Raw genomic sequence first — 13,719 nt, 5'->3', positions numbered from 1 at the left:
TAGGTCACCAAGGAAGAGTGTATGGGTAAGAGGAGGGCTTAGTCATGCATCTGAGGCACAGCAGCATTTCAGGAAGGAGAGAACAGAGAAACTCATAAAGGAAATTGAGAAGGAGTGGCTGGAGAGATAGAAGGAAAATCAGAAGGATATCCATGAAAAGAGAATGTTTCAAAAAGGATGGGAGGGACAAGGTATAAACACTGGAGAGGTCAAATTAGAGGAAAACTGACTCATAGCCATTGGGTTTCCCTACAGTATGGTCATTGCGGACTGATGGAAGGCAGTTTCAGGAGGATTTGGGGAGTGAAAGTAGCAAGAGGGAGAGTGGATGACTCTGGAAGTTGAACTGAGAAGTTGGAGGACTGAGGGTGGAGGCTAGAGTGGGGAGACAGGTCCGCAGGATGGTTACTGGTCATTGCAATGGACTGGATGTTTTTGTTGCTTCCAAAGTTGTGTTAAATCCTGGCCCCCAAGACGATGGTATTAGGAGGTGGGCTTTTGGGAGGTGCTTAGGTCGTGATAGTGGAGGTCTCACGAACAGAATTAGCGCCCTTACAAAAGAGACTCCAGAAAGTTCCCGCTTCTGCTATGTGGGGACACAACAAGAAGCACAGCAGTCTGGAAGCAGATTGCACCAGACCCTGGATCTATTGGCATCTTGATCTTGGACTCCCCAGCCTCCAGAACTGTGAGAAATATTGTTGTTTAAGCCACCCGGCCTATGGTAGTGTGTTAGAGCAGCCTAATTATACATAATTATTATTATTTTTTAAGATGGGAGACCCTTGCACATGCATATCCAGTTAGGTATTGCTGAATAACAAGCAGCCCCAAACTCTAGTGTAAAATATGTTTATTGCTCCTGCATCATTGAATGGGCTGGGGATCGGATAATCTATTTTTTTTTTTTAAAGATTTTATTTATTTATTTGACAGAGAGAGACACAGCGAGAGAGGGAACACAAGCGGGGGGTGGGGATGGGCTGGGGATGGAGAAGCAGGCTTCCCGCGGAGCATGGAGCCCGATGTGGGACTCGATCCCAGGACCCTGGGACCATGATCTGAGCCAAAGGCAGAAGTTTAACGACTGAGCCACCCAGGCACCCTGGGGATCGGATAATCTAGACGGCTTTTGCTCACACATGTGTGAGTGAGCTGGACCTTGTTCTGGGGTGGGCTGGTGTACTTCAGCTGCAGCAGCTGTGCTCCGCACACTTCTTGTCCTCTTCCTGGGACCATCAGCCTAGCCTGGGCAAGTTCTCGTGAAGATAGCTAGATTGCCTCCCGCACTTCTTAGGAAGTCTAGCCAAGTAAGTGCACTTCAGGCTTCTGCATCATGCCTTTAGATGTCCCACTGACCAGTGTGACAAAGGGCAAGGTGAAAAACGTGGGCCATCACTGCAGTCTGACGGGAATGGATTTGCAAGGAGGGAGAGGTCAAAAAGAAAGAGGAGGTCATCTGTAGCACAAATATTCCACGGAAGCGGGTGGAGAGTGTTTTTCAAGCACTGGAAGGGGAGGAGAGATTGGCATCTTTAAATACAAGAGTCACCCTTCCTTTTTCCTAAGAAGGGAAGGAGGAGAGGCTGCTTGTGGATGTGGGGAAGTTTGTGGGATGATGAGGGAAAGTTGAGCGGGTTCCCTTCTTGTGGTTTCTGTTCCCTCTGTGAGGTAGAAGATGTGTCATCTCCTGAGAGTGGGGTTAGCTGTGAGGCAGGTGATTTTAAGAGTGGGAAACTTGCGCTCGCTTTGGCAGCCATCCACTAAGACTGGAACAGTCCAGACATTAGCATGGCCTCTGTGCAAGGATGACATGCAAATTCATGAAGTTCCATATTTTAAAAAAGGAAAAAAAAAGCAGTGGGAAAGTTAAAAATTTTCCACATGTGGCTTGGGGGATAGTCAGCTGGGAAGCAGAAGCATAGGTGGGCCAGGTGGAGGAGCCAGGCAAGCTTGTCCATCCATGGGCACCACAGGTATCTTGGATTCCCACCCTCATATAGTCACTCGGTGCACATGCCATTGGCCAATGGTAGTGGAGCCGGAAACTTGGCAGTTGGGTGATACCAGAAGTCATCTTCGGCTTTTTAGTTTCTGCTACTGGCTCAGCCAAACAATCACCGAGTCCTGTCTAGTCACTTCTTTAGGAGCTCTCCATGTCGGCCACGCCTCGCCATGCCTCTCCACCCACCTGCCTGCCGTCCTGGGATTCATTGCGTGCCCACCACTGAGGAAGGCTTGGGCACAGCGGGGAGAAGATCCGCACCCAGCTGCCCACCCAGAATCATTGTCCTGCCTTGTATTCTTGTCGAGTGGCCCCATGCTAGATCCCCCTTTTTATTTTTAATTTTTTATTGTTATGTTAATCACCATACATTACATCATTAGTTTTTGATGTAGAGTTCCATGATTCATTGTTTGTGCATAACACCCAGTGCTCCACGCAGAACGTGCCCTCTTTAATACCCATCATCAGGCTAACCCATCCCCCCACCCCCCTCCCCTCTAGAACCCTCAGTTTGTTTTTCAGAGTCCATCGTCTCTCATGGTTCATCTACCCCTCCGACTTACTCCCCTTCATTCTTCCCCTCCTGCTATCTTCTTTTTTTTTTTCTTAACATATATTGCATTATTTGTTTCAGAGGTACAAATCTGTGATTCAACAGTCTTGCACAATTCACAGCACTCACCATAGCACATACCCTCCCCAATGTCTAACACCCAGCCACCCCATCCCTCCCACCCCCCCACCACTCCAGCAACCCTCAGTTTGTTTCCTGAGATTAAGAATTCCTTATATCAGCGAGGTCATATGATACATGTCTTTCTCTGACTTATTTCACTCAGCATAACACCCTCCAGTTCCATCCACGTCGTTGCAAATGGCAAGATCTCATTCCTTTTGATGGCTGCATAATATTCCATTGTGTATATATACCACTTCTTCTTTATCCATTCATCTGTTGATGGACATCTTGGTTCTTTCCACAGTTTGGCTATTGTGGACATTGCTGCTATAAACATTGGGGTGCATGTACCCCTTCGGATCCCTACATTTGTATCTTTGGGGTAAATACCCAGTAGTGCAATTGCTGGATCGTATGGTAGCTCAATTTTCAACTGTTTGAGGAACCTCCATACTGTTTTCCAGAGTGGTTGCACCAGCTTGCAGTCCCACCAACACTGTAGGAGGGTTCCCCTTTCTCCGCATCCCCGCCAACATCTGTTGTTTCCTCACTTGTTAATTTTAGCCATTCTGACTGGTGTGAGGTGGTATCTCCTTCAGGTTTTGATTTGGATTTCCCTGATGCCGAGCCATGTGGAGCACTTTTTCATGTGTCTGTTGGCCATTTGGACGTCTTCTGTGGAAAAATGTCTGCTCATGTCTTCTGCCCATTTCTTGATTGGATTATTTGTTCTTTGGGTGTTGAGTTTGATAAGTTCTTTATAGATTTGGATACTAGCCCTTTATCTGATATGTCATTTGCAAATACTTTCTCCCATTCTGTCGGTTGTCTTTTGGTTTTGTGGACTGTTTCTTTTGCTGTGCAAAAGCTTTTTATCTTGATGAAATCCCAATAGTTCATTTTTGCCCTTGCTTCCCTTGCCTTTGGCGACATTTCTAGGAAGAAGTTGCTGTGGCTGAGGTCGAAGAGGTTGCTGCCTGTGTTCTCCTTTAGGATTTGGATGGACTCCTGTCTCACGTTTAGGTCTTTCAACCATTTGGAGTCTTTTTTTGTGTGTGGTGTAAGGAAATGGTCCAGTTTCATTCTTCTGCATGTGGCTGTCCAGTTTTCCCAACACCATTTGTTGAAGAGACAGTCTTTTTTCCTTTGGACATTCTTTCCTGCTTTGTCAAAGATGAGTTGACCATAGAGTTGAGGGTCCATTTCTGGGCTCTCGATTCTGTTCCATTGATCGATGTGTCTGTTTTTGTGCCAGTACCATACTGTCTTGATGATGACAGCTTTGTAATAGACCTGGAAGTCAGGAATTGTGATACCGCCAGCTTTGCTTTTCTTTTTCAACATTCCTCTGGCTATTCGGGGTCTCTTCTGGTTCCATACAAATTTTAGGATGATTTGTTCCATTTCTTTGAAAAACAGTGGATGGTATTTTGATGGGGATTGCATTGAATGTGTAGATTGCTCTAGGCAGCATTGACATCTTCACAATGTTTGTTCTTCCAATCCATGAGCATGGAACGTTTTTCCATTTCTTTGTGTCTTCAGTTTCTTTCATGAGTATTTTATAGTTTTCTGAGTACAGATCCTTTGCCTCTTTGGTTAAATTTATTCCTAGGTATCTTATGGTTTTGGGTGCAATTGTAAATGGGATCGACTCCTGAATTTGTCTCTCTTCTGTCTTGTTGTTGGTGTATAGGAATGCCACTGATTTCTGTGCATTGATTTTATATCCTGCCACTTTACTGAATTCCTGTATGAGTTCTAGCAGTTTTGGGGTGGAGTCTTTTGGGTTTTCCACATAAAGTATCATATCATCTGCAAAGAGTGAGAGTTTGACTTCCTCTTTGCCAATTTGGATGCCTTTGATTTCTTTTTTTTTAAAGATTTTATTTATTTTTTGACGGAGAGAGAGAGATAGCGAGAGCAGGAACACAAGCAGGGGGAGTGGGAGAGGGAGAAGCAGGCTTCCCGCCGAGCAGGGAGCCGGATGTGGGACTCGATCCCAGGACCCTGGGATCATGACCTGAGCCGAAGGCAGACGCTTAATGACTGAGCCACCCAGGCGCCCATGGATGTCTTTGATTTCTTTTTGTTGTCTGATTGCTGTGGCTAGGACTTCTAATGCTATGTTGAATAGCAATGGTGATAGTGGACATCCCCGCCACATTCCTGACCTTAGGGGGAAAGCTCTCAGCTTTTCCATTGAGAATGATATTCGCTGTAGGTTTCTCATAGATGGCTTTTACGATATTGAGGTATGTACCCTCTATCCCTATACTCTGAAGAGTTTTGATCAAGAAAAGATGCTGTACTTTGTCAAATGCTTTTTCTGCATCTATTGGAGGATCATATGATTCTTGTTCTTTCTTTTGTTAATGTATTGTATCACGTTGATTGATTTGCAGATATTGAGCCAACCTTGCAGCCCAGGGATAAATCCCACTTGGTCATGGTGAATAATCCTTTTAATGTACTGTTGGATCCTATTGGCTAGTATTTTGGTGAGAATTTTTGCATCCATGTTCATCAAGGATACTGGTCTATAATTCTCCTTTTTGATGGGGTTTTTGTCTGGTTTGGGGATCAAGGTAATGGTGGCCTCATAAAATGAGTTTGGACGTTTTCCTTCCATTTCTATTTTTTGGAACAGTTTCAGGAGAATAGGTATTAATTCTTCCTTAAATGTCTGATAGAATTCCCCTGGGAAGCCATCTGGCCCTGGGCTTTTGTTTGTTGGGAGATTTTTGAGGACTGCTTCTATTTCCTCAGTGGTTATAGGTCTGTTCAGGTTTTCTATTTCTTCCTGGTTCAATTTTGGTAGTTGATACATCTCTAGGAATGCATCCATTTCTTCCAGGTTTTCTAATTTGCTTGCATAAAGTTGCTCATAATATGTTCTTATAATTGTTTGTATTTCTTTGGTGTTGGTTGTGATCTCTCCTCTTTCATTCATGATTTTGTTGATTTGGATAAGTCTGGCCAGGGGTTTATCAATCTTGTTAATTCTTTCAAAGAACCAGCTCCTAGTTTCATTGATCTGTTCTACTGTTCTTTTGGTTCCTATTTCATTGATTTCTGCTCTGATCTTTATTATTTCTCTTCTCCTGCTGGGTTTAGGCTTTATTTACTGTTTTTTCTCTAGCTCCTTTAGGTGTAGGGTTAGGTTGTGTATTTGAGACCTTTCTTGTTTCTTGAGAAAGGCTTGTATTGCTATAGACTTTCCTCTCAGGACTGCCTTTGCTGTATCTCAAAGATTTTGAACAATTGTGTTTTCATTTTCATTGGTTTCCATGAATTTTTTAAATTCTTCTTTAATTTCCTCGTTGACCCATTCATTCTTTAGTAGGATGCCCTTTAGCCTCTATGTATTTGAGTTCTTTCCGACTTTCCTCTTGTGATTGAGTTCTAGTTTCAAAGCACTGTGGTCTGAAAATATGCGGGGAATAATCCCAATCTTTTCGTACCAGTTGAGACCTGATTTGTGACCTAGGATGTGATCAATTCTGGAGAATGTTCCATGGCCACTAGAGAAGAATGTGTATTCCATTGCTTTGGGATGGAATGTTCTGAATATGTCTGTGAAGTCCATTTGGTCCAGTGTGTCATTTAAAGTCTTTATTTCCTTGTTGATCTTTTGCTTAGATGATCTGTCCATTTCCGTGAGGGGGGTGTTAAAGTCCCCCACTATTATTGTATTTTTGTCAATGTGTTTCTTTGCTTTTGTTATTAATTGCCTTATATAATTGGCTGCTCCCATGCTGGGGGCATAGATATTTACAATTGATAGATCTTCTTGTTGGATAGACCCTTTAAGTAGGATATAGTGTCCTTCTTCATCTCTTATTACAGTCTTTGTTTTAAAAATCTAATTTGTCTGATATAAGGATTGCCACCCTAGCTTTCTTTTGGTGTCCATTAGCATGGTAAATGGTTTTCCACCTCTTCACTTTCAATCTGGGGGTGTCTTTGGGTCTAAAATGAGTCTCTTGCAGACAGCATATCGATGGGTCTTGTTTTTTAATCCAATCTGATAGCCTGTGTCTTTTGATTGGGGCATTTGGCCCATTTACATTCAGGGTAACCATTGAAAGGTATGAATTTAGTGCCATTGTATTGCCTGTAAGGTGACTGTTACTGTATATTGTCTGTGTTCCTTTCTGGTCTATGCTTCTTTTAGGCTCTCTCTTTGCTTAGAGGACCCCTTTGTAGTGCTGGCTTCGTGTTTGCAAATTCCTTTAGTTTTTCTTTGTCCTGCAAGCTTTTTATCTCTCCTTCTATTTTCAATGACAGCCTAGCTGGATATAGTATTCTCGGCTGCATATTTTTCTCGTTTAGTGCTCTGAAGATATGCCATTTCTTTCTGGCCTGCCAGGTCTCTGTGGATAGGTCTGTGGCCAGTCTAATGTTTCTACCATTATAGGTTACATATTTCTTCTCCCAAGCTGCTTTCAAGGTTTTCTCTTTGTCTCTGAGACTCATAAGTTTCAGTATTAGATGTCGGGGTGTTGACCTATTTTTATTGATTTTGAGAGGGGTTCTCTGTGCCTCCTGGATTTTGATGCCTGTTTCCTTCCCCACATTAGGGAAGTTCTCTGTTATAATTTGCTTCAATATACCTTCTGTCCCTCTCTCTTTCTTCTTCTTCTGGGATCCCAATTATTCTTATGTTGTTTGGTCTTATTGTATCGAATTCTGCCCTTGTGATCCAGTAGTTGTTTATTTCTCTTTTTCTCAGCTTCTTTATTTTCCATCATTTGGTCGTCTATATCACTAATTCTCTCTTCTGCTTCATTTATCCTAGCAGTTAGTGCCCCCATTTTTGATTGCACCTCATTAATCGCCTTTTTGATTTTGATTTTGTTAGATTTTAGTTCTTTTATTTCTCCTGGAAGGGTGTCTCTAATAACTTCCATGCTTTTTTGAGCCCAGGTAGTATCTTTAAATTCATGATTCTGAACTCTAGATCCGACATCGTACTAATGTCCGTACTGAGTAGGTCCCTGGCAGACAGTACTACCTCTTGTTCTTTTTGCTGAGGTGATCTTTTTCATCTTGTCATTTTGTCCAGAGGAGAATAGATGAATGAGAGAACAAAATGGTAACAGGTTAACAACGTCCGCAGCAAATATACTCTAAACAAATTAGAAAAGACCTGAAACCAGGGGAAAAGAAAGGGAAAGAAAGAAAAAAGAAAGAGGAAAAAAAAAAGATAAAGAAAAACAGAACAAAACCAAAAAAAAAAAAAACAATATGATGAAATATGATCAGGCTAGTGCATAGATCAGTGCCACACACTAGATTTTGGGTGTATTTTGGTCTGTTAGAAGAAAGTGCCTCCTAAAATTTTAAAGAAAGAAAGACATATATGTACAAAATAAGGGTTGATACAATGAATGGATGGAAGATGAATGTAAAGATGAAAATTATAAAAGAGTTTATAAAAGGAATTGATAAGAAGTTGTTTGAAAAAAGAAAGAAGAAGATCAAAAAAAAAAGGGAGAGAATGTGATTAGGCAGGAGACTAGAACAAAGCCATACACTAGTGATTTAGGGTGTATTTTGATCTGTTAGAAGAAACTGTATCTCAAAATTTTAAAGAGAGAACAACATATATATATGCCAAAAATAAGGGTAACTACCATGAGGGGATAGAATATGGCTCTAAAAATGAAAAATAAAAAAAATTTTTTTAAAAGGGGATTGATAAGATGTTGGTTGAAAAAGAGAAAAAGAAAAATTAAAAAAAAAACAGTTAAAAAAATTAACTTTGAACAACTAATGAATCGCGGTAAAAAAGCCATGAATTCTATGTGCAGTATTCCCCTAGCGCTGGAGTTCTCCCATTCTCCTTGATCGGTAAACTTGGCCTTGGCTGGCTGTTCGTGCCGATCTTCTGGGGGAGGGGCCTGTTGCCGTGGTTCCCAAATGTCTTTGCTGGAGGCGGAATTGCCCCGCCCTTGTCGGTCGGTCTAAGCAATCTGCTCGGGTTTGCTCTCGGGAGCTTTTGTTCCCTGCAAGCTCTTGGTAACAGCTTCGGAGGATGAGAGTAAAAGTGGTGGCCTCCCAATCTCCGCTGGGAGGAGCTGAGAACTCAGGCCCCGCTCCTCAGTGCGCCCCCAGAGAAAAGCAGTCAGTCCCGTCTCCCCGGTCTCCGGCCGCACTCCGCGCTCACCCGGCCTGTGACCGAGCATTTCTATCTCTGGCACCCGACCCCGTGTGGAGTCCCCAAACCCAGCAGATCCCTGAGGTGCGCTCCCGCGCCACTCCTCCCGGGGGAGGAAGGGGAGTCTGCCCGGCTCTGCCGCTTGGTGGGTCCCTGCTGGAGGAGCAGTGACCCGACTGGGCCGCGGATCACAGTTTATGGCCACCCCGAGCTGAGAGCCCGCGCCTCGGCTCCGTCTCTGCAGCCGGCTTCCCCGCTCCGATACCTGGGAGCTCTGCCGCACTCAGGCACCCCCGGTCTTTCTGTGACCCCGAGGGTCCTGAGACCACACTGTCCCGCGAGGTTTCCACCCCCAGCTTAGCCACTGGAGCGACGTCCCTCAGCGGAGCCAACTTCTAAAAGTTCCGATTTTGTGCTCCGCGGCTCTAGCACTTGCCAGAAGCGGCCGACGGAGGCCCCTCCCCGCCGTCTCTCCTCCCGAATATCCCCTGGATTCATTTCTTCGCACGTCCTACCTTCCAGTAAGTGGTCGCTTCTCTGTTCAGAGAGTTGTTGCTACTCTCTTCTTCTGTCTCCTGTTGAGTTCGTAGGTGTTCAGAATGGTTTGATCCCTATTCAGCTGAATTCCTGAGACCAGATGAAATCCAGGTCTCCTACTCCTCCGCCATCTTGTTTTAAGAGCCTATTTTTTTATTTTTAAAAATTTTTAATTTTTGATTTTTAAAGATTTTATTTATTTGAATGAGAATGGGTGAGCAGAAGCAGGGGCGGAGGGGCAGAGGGAGAGGGAGAAGCAGACTCCCCAGTGAGCAGGGAGTCTATTTTGGGTCTCTCCCACCTGCTGGATAATTTGAATTGTTTATTTTTTGGGTATGTGAGGTCCTTTTTTTTTTTTAAGATTTTATTTATTTATTTGAGAGCATGAGCAAGAGAGAGAGCAGAAGCCGGGGAGGGGCGGAGGGAGAGGGAGAAGGAGATTCCCCGCTGAGCAGGGAGCCCGATATGGGGCTCAATCCCAGGACCCTGAGATCATGACCTGAGCCAAAGGCAGACACTTAACCCCTGAGCCACCTAGGCGCGCTGTAGATCACCCTTTTTAAATAAACACTTTTGATTTTAGAATAGGTTAGACTCACAGAAGAGCTGAAGAGAGGGTACAGAGAGTCTCATATGCTTGCACGCAGTGTCCCCTGTCGTTGGGATCTTACAGTAGCGGGATACGTTTGGCACAACGAATGAACCAAGATCGATGCTTTATTATCGTTCACTCAAGTCCATTCTTTTCTCAGACTTCCTCAGCTTTTCTCTAATGCCCTTCTCCTGTTCCAGGATCCCATGTGGGGGCCCGCATTACATTTAGCTGTTATGTCACGCTCCTCTTGTCTGTGATGGTTTCTCACACTTTTCTTGTTTTTATGACCTTGACAGTGTGGGTAGTACTGGTCAGGGAGTTTGTGAAATGTCCCTCAGTTTGAGTGTGCCTCATGTTTGCTCACGATTAGAGTTAGAAGTCAGGGGAGGCGGGGAGGACCACAGAGGAAAGTGCCATTCTATTCACATCTTATCAAGGGTACCATTAAAAAAAATGGAGTGACACTTGCTAAAGACGGTAAGGCCGACTTCATTCAGGACCACTGTGATAGGTGGAGGGACCACTGCAATGGGATTTTGCAGTGGGGGAGAGATGTTGGCTCAACTCCAAGTACAGCACTGGCAAGTGGGGATTTATAGCCAAGGAGCAGGGTGGGGGTCAGCAGGTGGAAAATGACTCAGAGGAGTAAGGGAAGTTGTAGCTAAACTGAGCTAATGGGGTTCTTGCTGAAAGCAGGCCAGAGTGATCCATCATCCCCCGGGGGGGTGTAGAGGATGAAGACTGTGATCAGATGTGAAGGGTGGGGTGCTGGTCAAACTGAGCAGAGTTCTTGCTGAAACTAGATTTTCCAAGGAAGTGCACAGCTGGGCCTAGAAGATTCAGGAGGCTGACTAAAGTTCGGTCAAGCAAAGAGTCTTTGTCAGTACAGCTGTCGACATGACTCATCACCACTGCTCTTCACCTTGGTCACCTGGTTGAGGTCATGTTTGTCAGGTGGCTCCACTGTCCCCTCCCTGTTCGCTGTAGTCCCTCTTTGAAAGGAAGCCACAATGCACAGCCCACGAGTTAAGGAGTGGGTTATGTTCCACCTCCTTGAGAGCGTGGTACCTGCATGAATTATTTGGACTTTTTCTGCAAGGCACTTCTTACACACCCTGTCTTCTGGAAGTTTCACAGTGGTGATGTTGAAATTATCTCCCATTTTCCAGAAGTGGAAACAGAGACTCAGTGAAGTTTACTCACCTTCCCAGGGCTACCCAGATTTTTTTTTTTTAAGATTTTATTTATTTATTTGAGAGAGAGAGTGTGAGCAAGAGACAGAGAGAACACAAGCCAGGGGAGGGGTGGAAAGAGAGGGAGGAGCAGACTACCCACTGAGCAGGGAGCCTGATGTGGGACTCCATCTCAGGACTCCGGGGTCATGACCTGACCTGAAGGAAGATGTTTAACCGACTGAGCCATCCAGGAGCCCCACACTGCCCAGATGTTAAGTGACAGGCTGGGACTTGAACTTGGGTGTTCTCACAATCAGCTCTTCTAAGTCCTAAGTTTTCTCTCTGCACTGGCATTTAATCATGCTACTGAAGCTAATTCGTCCAGAATTCACTTAACCCCTGGGTCACTTGTGCTCTTCCCTTAGGCAGGCTCATTGGGGGCACTTTGGGGGTCTCTATGGTGAGCCCACCCCTAGAAAGGGCTTTGTCGGAGCAAATCCTATCCCAGAAAGTTGGACTGGGCTCAGACTAGATTTCAGTATGGTGCATGTTCTGGTTCTGTTATGTAAGGAAGGCTGTGTGTGTTAGCCTGTCTGTCTACCTGTTTATCTATCACTATCTATGTGTCTTACTAAAGAAAAGGAAAGCTCCCCTTGGTTAATTGTCATGGTTTTAAAGAAGTGTTAAAAGAGAAACTGCGGCAAATTAAAAATGTCGAGTTTGAGCAAAAGTTGATTCAAATCGGGCAGCATCCCATCTAGCAGATAGAAAGGCACTCCAAGGAGTTGTACGCAGTAGGAGACTTTTACAGTCAGAGGAGGAAGGAAGGGGAAGGAGGGAGGAAGAATAAGGAAACTATACAGGGCGGAAAAGTGGGTTGGTTATTGCAAGGTCACTTTCCTTTAGGGGATGCCAGGGGTCTATCAGGCAGATGATCAGAATCACTAGTGCTGATCAGGCGATTCCCGATTGATTGGTTTAAGATTCCATCTCCGGAAAAACCCAAACTGTAATTAAGTCTCGGTTTGGTGATTGGGGGCTTAGCATAAGTGACTCCATTTTGGACCTGTTGTCTTGTTTTTAACAGAAGAGAGGTTAATATCTGTATATACTCAGAAGCATCTTGTCTACCCTTGATTTCATTGAACGAGGCCATCTGTGTCCTGAGAAAGCCAGTGGGGAGGCGGGCTGGATTTCATGGATTATTGAAAGCTTGTGCCTGTAGTCAGAACAAGTTGGCCACATGTTGGTTTTCCGGAGCTCAACATAATAAGCAGAACAGTTCTGTATAATGGGCTGTTTGCTTTGTGCATTTTCAATATTTCCTCTCCCCGCCTGTTCAAAGTGTTCAGGATAGAACGGTGCAAAGGATATCCTGCTGCAGATTACAACAGACACACTTTCACATTTTAAAAGAAATGGCTCTAAATGAATTGCAATTCGTTTCACTCTAAATCTAACTGACAGGTGCTGCAAAGCGTTTAGCTGGGTGACGAACTTAACTGAGATCAAAGGACACCCCCCGCCCCACACACACAGTTTAGAGCAATTAAGCTGCTCCGGGCTCCTGCCAGCTAGCATCTTCCCCACCCTGGCACCTTCAATGACAGTGGAGGGCCGAGTGAGTAAATGAGTGAAAAGGCACCAGTTGCTGGTTGGAATCCGTGAGTCATGGTGCTAGTGGGGCACACCTGCTTGTACCCATTTGTAGCTTGTTTCAGGGGAGGTCATGTTAGTCAGTGTTTCTCTCTCAGAAAGCTTCATGGCTCACCTTTTAATTTTTGCCGTGAGTTCAGGAGATGGGCTGAGGTCCATGGTAAGCAGACAACAATGGTTCTAGAAGAATCTGCACCCCAGTTTTTGTTGAGAGTGGGCAGCCATGAGGTCTCACCTCCTCTGCCACATCCCAGATCTCATGTGCTACCTGTCACAGAGTCAGCCGGGGAAGGGGCCTCATGCCTCTGGCACCTCGATGGTGCAGAGGCCCCCCGGGGGCCGGGGGGGAGGAGAGGAGGTGATGCTCAGTTAATGACAGAGAGCACCGGAGTGTCCACGAGGCCCCTTGCCTGCAGCCTGACAGTGGGATTTCCCCAGGAACATGCGTGCACTGGGAAGAACGGGGAGATTTCAGAGGGCTGGATCCCCAGCGTGTAAGGAAGGAGACTGGGCACCCAGGCCCTCCACCGGGGCCCAGGGGAGAGACTCCTGCAGACTGCTCGAACTCTCCAGGGCCTATTAGCTGAGGTCAGCAAGGGTGAGGTTGGGGATGGCAGCTCAGAGAAGGGCCTGGGGGTGCAGGGGCTGGGTGGGTCTGGATAGCAACATTCCCCACGTTCCCTGCCTCCTGCCTCTGTGTGTGTGTAGGTGTGTGTGTGTGTGTGTGTGTGTGTGACAGAGAGAAAGAGACAGACAGACAGAGACATGTCTGAGTGGTAACAGCAGGTGACAGCATGAATTGGCATATCCCCTCGCTGTGATGATGACCTTCTCCTAGGGAGCACCGAGAAATGGCTCTGAGGTTCATTTTTAGTTTTGCATCTGTTTGCATTGGCATCTCCTGGT

General features: G+C 45.3%; 1 protein-coding gene and 1 pseudogene across 1 annotated transcript in view; both read left to right on the top strand.

Moving 5' to 3' along the window:
* Positions 1-13,719, top strand: part of ANKRD33B (ankyrin repeat domain 33B) — an 82,653-nt gene that overhangs the window by 52,467 nt on the left and 16,467 nt on the right. The window lies entirely within an intron of this gene.
* LOC114223689 (U6 spliceosomal RNA) lies at positions 1,743-1,841 on the top strand (annotated as a pseudogene).

Source organism: Eumetopias jubatus, unplaced genomic scaffold, assembly GCF_037043125.1.
Source record: "Eumetopias jubatus isolate StellerSeaLion01/CBP00866 unplaced genomic scaffold, mEumJub1_p1.0 scaffold_5, whole genome shotgun sequence".
NCBI lineage: Eukaryota > Metazoa > Chordata > Mammalia > Carnivora > Otariidae > Eumetopias > Eumetopias jubatus.
This window is presented reverse-complemented; position numbering and strand designations above follow the sequence as displayed.